Raw genomic sequence first — 5,951 nt, 5'->3', positions numbered from 1 at the left:
ATCATATGAGCAACTGAGTTTGTAGCACCTTGTGGCAAGGTACACATCCTCACAAGACCAATAGGTGTCCGCATAGTAGTAATATCCCTGCTTTCCAAGGCAAGCTGAAATTGATCATAACCTGAATACAAGTCACCTAGAGAATAGATGGCTCGTCCTGCAAAAGCCTAAGCAAATTCATCCACAACTGGACCTGTTCCCACATTCCTGATTGTCACTTTGTTCACGGGCTGCATATCCTGAATAAATCTCAAAGTACCATTCTTCTTTGGTACAGTAAACCACCTGTTAGAATAGGGTGCAGAAGAGGGTTCCAAAATCCCCATTTTAATCTTCTCATTCAGCAACTCTATCAGCTTTGGCAAGTGTGCTTTAGGCACAGGTATAGGACGTATATTCCATGGTACATGAGGAACAGTGAAGATGACCATAGGTGCAACCAATTCGGGACTAATGCAGCCAATTTCATTTGGAAAGAAAGCAAATGCCTTACCATGACGTCCAAGCATCTCTCTAAAACATTATTTTTCCACTGGAAGCAAAAAATCATCATTTCCAATCTTCAATTCTGCAAGAGTTTCAGCTGTAAACTTATGTCCAATATTTGCAGGATCCCTCAACATAGGCTGCTTCATAGCTTTTTCAATCTGTTCATCACTATCAGAAGGAAGCGGGCCTGCAACCGGCTTAACCTTCTTATCAACTGTTTTATATTTTATGTCAACCTTGGCATCATTCAAGCACTCTTTTCTTTGCTGCAATTTCTGCAAATTTTCAGCATCTTTCAACTCTGTTGGCTAAAAAATTTCAGCCTTTAGCTCTATGGACTGCATGGGTGCAGCCTGAAACTCTTTATGCAGAAATTTTTATGCATTCAACTCTGTTGGCTGAATGAATTCAGCCCTCGGCTCTATGGACTGCATCGATGCATCCTGAAACTCTGTATGCAGAAATTTTTCTGCATTCAACTCTGTTGGCTGAATGGATTCAGCCCTCTGCAATTCTATTAGCTGATCAAGATCAGCCATAAATTCAGTTTGCTGAGTTTTCTCAGCCTCTAACTCTGTTTGCAGCATAAAACCAGAAATTTCCTGAAACATATCCAAGGTTTGCACAGGTATGATCTTTGAACCCTTGCATACATCAGTTTTCAGCATTGCTCTTATCTCAAACAATGTATCTGCATAAGACATCCCTTCATACAATCCATCCACATGCTCTTCTGCTTGCAAAATACCTGCATTCTTCAACTCTTTCTCCTTACGACTAATGTACTGCCTGGCAGCTCTAGGCAAATTTGAAATTTTGTGATAACTTACTGAACTATCTAAAGTAAACCCAACAAAGTTATGGGAGAAAGACTGGCTGCCAGGAGGCGAGATCTCCTCTTTTCTCCGCTCCGTACCACTGGCGTCTCGCAAGACAGCGTTACCTAATGAAAATCCAACTCCTTCGCAGGTAGTGGTGCCTCACGGAAGGAGTCCCTGTTTCTCGGATGATTTACCCCAACAGTCATAAACTGAACAGCTCGCATACCATCTTTACTACGTATCCGCGCATAAGCTGATCCGTCATCCATCACTTTTGTTTCCATTCTTGCTTCTGTAATGAAAGGCTGTCCAAGAATAATCGGATAAGAGCATGAATCCTAAACAAAGCAATGATAATCCTCTTCAACATTACCAATAGAAATTCTGATACTCGGACAAGCAGCATACATATCACCAGAAGTATTATTGGCGGCTCTCATGTGCCAGCCATGCTCTGCATCCATAGGCCACTTGCCACTCTCATAAACACCTCGAGCAATAAGATTAATCTCAGAACCATGATCAACTAAAGCAATCAAGGGAATTTGTTTCTCTCCAATCCTTACCACTGTCGCAGTGGTTGCTCTAGCCCAATGACTTCATGAAAAATGGCTGCGAGGAATGAGAATAGGGGTCTCATCATCTTCATACTGCATAGGCTGCACTATTTTCTCCAATTGCGGATTAACAAAAGCATTCTCAACCATCACTGCATCATCATGCTCTTCCCTAAGAGCTCCATGCCACAATCCCTGTAAAGCAGGTCCTTCCATCGCATGTCATTTCCTCCGCAAAAAATCCTGCATCTGATCCTGTATTTCTCTTCTAGCAATCCCAAGAGCCTCTCCAACAGTAAAAGTGACTTCACTATTCAAAATTCTTTCATGAAAAATCTTACTCATATCCGTTTGTATATCAAGGTCTGACAAGAGCTTGAATCCTGGCTCTTTTCTTGGTTGCCTCTTTTCTTTCTGCTTGTCTCCCATTGGTTGATCAGAACCTGTTTGAGCTGGAGAATTTGGCATAGGTGGAGCTGTAACAGGTGGTGAAACAAAGTCACCCCCTCTAGTCTTTTTGGAGGAGCTAGGACCCTCCTCATCTCTTCTTCTCTTTTCCTCAACCATGGCATCTAAACCCTGCGTTTTAGCCATATAAGCAAAAATAGAATACCTGTCAACAGGAGAATCCCATCCTGTTTCTCCTCGGATGCTAGAGCCCACACAAGTCATAGTAGAAGTTTGAACTTTCCCTCTTCTTGCTATCTCCAAGGCAGAAGACCATAAAGCAGAGTCTCCATTAGATTTCTGCTCAAGCTGGACTCCAAAAGCTGAAGCATCTCCTCTAACACTCACATAAGCTGATCGCGCAGCCATATCATCAACAAGCTTCTTCATACCTCCCTTACCAAAGTTCGTGTCAAGAGGAGCGCCAGTCTCTGTCAGCCATATCTTCCCATCTTGTCCCCAGAACACTACATTCTTCTTATGTGCTTCCTGAAAAGCATCACAATCTCTGCAGTGTTGGTGCTCTGTACTATCACACCAAATACATCGTCGCCCTTTTCTTTGACCAGCTGGAAAAGCAGTCACTGGAGCAGGTGCTACGGCAGGTACTGACATAAGTTGCTCCTTTAACTTACCAACTTCAGCTTTGACTGCTTCAATTGTCAAATCCGCCAAGCCTTTAATAACATCATCTACAGATAAGGGCACTGGAGCAGCAGGAACTGGTGGATTCACAACAGGAGGAGTAGGCTTAGGCAAAGAAGTTGCAGCAGGGGTAGAAGAAGAAGTCTCCAAAGATTTCTCAGGAACTGATCCTGTATTTCGATGCAATCTGACTCTCCTGCGCTGCTTCTTGACAAGAGCATTCACAGCATCAATGACACGTCTCCACTCAGTCTTTAAACCTGAATCAGTAGCTTGATCTTCCAAAAGATCATCCAACTTTTCCTGTAAATCAGCATCTGCAGCTTGCAAAAATAACTCCACTTTCTGCATCTCCAAAGCTTGCTGTTCACTCCCATCCAACTGATCATAACGGCTTTCAAACTCTCGCAGAAGAGCGGTAACAGAAAGTCCCTTATTAGGCATAGAAACCCATGCTAAAAAATTCCTGCGATTCATAAGACCTGTATCCTCCAGGAAATATTCATCTTTTAATGCCTTTTTAAATTCAGCCCAACCTGCATGTGCCTCTTGAATTTCTGCAATTCGACCTTCAAGAGCGCGCACCACGATCCGCAAGAAGTAGCGGCTCCAAACATCTTGAGAAACCCCAAAAAACTTCATCTTTTCTTCATACAAATGCAGGTAAGTTGACACTTGCTGGCCATTAAACTGCTTCATCTCCTGTTGGACAGCTTTCAAAGCATCCATAGCATCACTATCACGTTTTGCATGAGCTTGCTGCTGCATATACATGGTAAATGACTGAAACAGGTTCTTCATGACATTATCATCTGTCATCTCTTCTTGCGAGTCTCCCATCTTGCTGATGACGCAGCACTTTCACGTCGGGTTCACCAGAAATGTCGTAGATTTCATGTAAGGGCTGCTGAACACAGAGTTCAAGGTACAGCAATGGAAGAGACTAACAAGAAGAAAATTGAATTGTTGATGCCAAAGTTTACTATATTCCTTGTCAAATGTGTTCCAAGAAGTTCATGTTCAGAATAATCAGAAGTTTCTCATAAACTGTTTACATTCAAGTTTTTGAAGACAGTTATGTCCTTAGTACATAGGCTTGAGGAGATTCGAAGAGTTCAGCTGGGCAGCAAATCTGAGCTTTTTCTCGCTTTAAACATTGAGCAATCAACCCATAAATCAGCCCAACATTCAGTATCAGTTCAAGTTTATTTTCAACATTCAGATTTCAGCAAGATCTTGCCACAAGAGAAGACAATAGTAGTGAACAGCCGAGAATGGAAACACTTTAGCTGTATGATTTGAACCCAATACACTCAACAAAGGAGTCATAGGTTTTCCACAAAAAGGAATGTCTAACAAAGGACCCTTTGATAGATTGTATTACAACCTGAAATCAAGCCTCCAGATAGAAACCACCACATCAGTTAGGATTGCACTATAGAGACATGCTTTCTCCCATGCTTCAAAGATCTCATATTTGGATTTTGGAGCCTTTCACTCAGTATACCATCAGCAACAACTAGCAGATGGTACCTATTAACCTCCAAAGACAATTGAAGTTAGTGAAACCTATATGGATACAGTGATCTCCAGGTTTTGGGCTTGAAGCACAAGATTGCTGAATCCCATTTCAACAACCATATTGATATGTTTCTGTTTTAGTATCCACCCTGAATGAAGCTATTCAGGCGCTTCAACTCTTTTTGATGTTCATCCACCACAGCACGCACTACATCACCAATCGAAACCATTCCCTTCATTTTCTTTCCTTCAATCACTCGAATGTGTCTGATCCTTTTATCTGTCATCAGCTCCATTGCTCGCAGAACTTTGGTCTCTGGAGTCACTGTGATAAGCTTATTCTCCTCAGTCATGATATCACCAACTTTGATTGTTTTGGATGACCTACCCTGCACAATTATCTTTCGCAAGTAATCTCTTTCTGTGACAATCCCTGCAATAGCCTGCTGTTCACCTGGCTTTACCACCAGAAGAGCCCCACATTGTGTTGAGTCATAGATTTCACAGCCTCGTACACTGAGTCCTCTGTTGTACAGAAGAGCCAGGAACCATCAGCTTTCTCACCCTTGGCTTTCAAAATATCAGAAATAGTTGTGCTTTCAAAGCCATGCTCTTCCAGGCGCTCAGGGTCTCCAGACTGAGATCGCTGGAAAATGGCAGGTCGTGCAGAGGGGCTGGCAACTTGAATATGTTGCAGCACCGATTCTTAGAGAAGCCTTCCTTTGATGGAGAAAGACCTGCCAATTGCTTGCATTTTGGCCGGTGATACAATGACAATAGAGTATCTGCGTGACAGTGTTGCGTCTTCCTGAACAGCCAAGTTGCACGAACGCCGCAAAAGTTAAGCTATGTCACAAGCATCTTGTATAGGCAGACCCCAGAGAGAGAGACAGGAAGGGCTCCCCATTCGCATCCTGCCGACCAAAGGCAATCACCACAGACTCCCCATCTACTCTGGAATCCAGCTGAGACTGTGTGTTAATGTACCCATACTCTGCATCTACTTGACTGGATAAGTGATCAGGTCTCGAAGCGGCGGTGTGAGCACGCATAGCACAGGATTCTTGGGGAACGACTCCTTGATCTCCCTAGTTTTGAGATCAGAAGTTCTCTCTGTGGGGGAGTAAATGAATCATCGATCCTGTCACACATACATGAGGTCTGTTTTGGTGTGTGTATCTGATGCCCAGCTTTCTCGATCAACGCACGAATATGACTGATAGTGCAACACAATTTGAAGTCACTCGATATCTTTGTGCTTTCAACTACGAGCTGCTCTCTCTCCGCATAGTCCAAAACAAGTGTATCTAGCGCATTCCAGTTAACAGGTGTATTGTCCATGAGATTCACATCCATGCGCGTTTGATGAATACTGCGGTGCAGACAGATTGTTCAATACATCTGTGAAACCCTTGAGCAGTTTTTCTTTTAAACTGGAGGAGGGTAGTGCCCGTTGAGAGGGAGTCAAGGT

At 43.1% G+C, this 5,951-nt stretch overlaps 1 pseudogene; it reads right to left on the bottom strand.

The window, feature by feature from the left end:
* Positions 1-4,563: 4,563 nt before the first annotated feature.
* On the bottom strand, positions 4,564-5,234 carry LOC148013757 (CBS domain-containing protein CBSX3, mitochondrial pseudogene; annotated as a pseudogene).
* Between the last annotated feature and the right edge of the window lie 717 nt (positions 5,235-5,951).

This window comes from Lygodium microphyllum, chromosome 26 (assembly GCF_053477565.2).
Source record: "Lygodium microphyllum isolate KBCC chromosome 26, Lygodium_microphyllum_v1.1.10, whole genome shotgun sequence".
NCBI lineage: Eukaryota > Viridiplantae > Streptophyta > Polypodiopsida > Schizaeales > Lygodiaceae > Lygodium > Lygodium microphyllum.
Note: the sequence above shows the minus strand (reverse complement) of the source record. Positions and strands in the feature narration are given on the sequence as shown.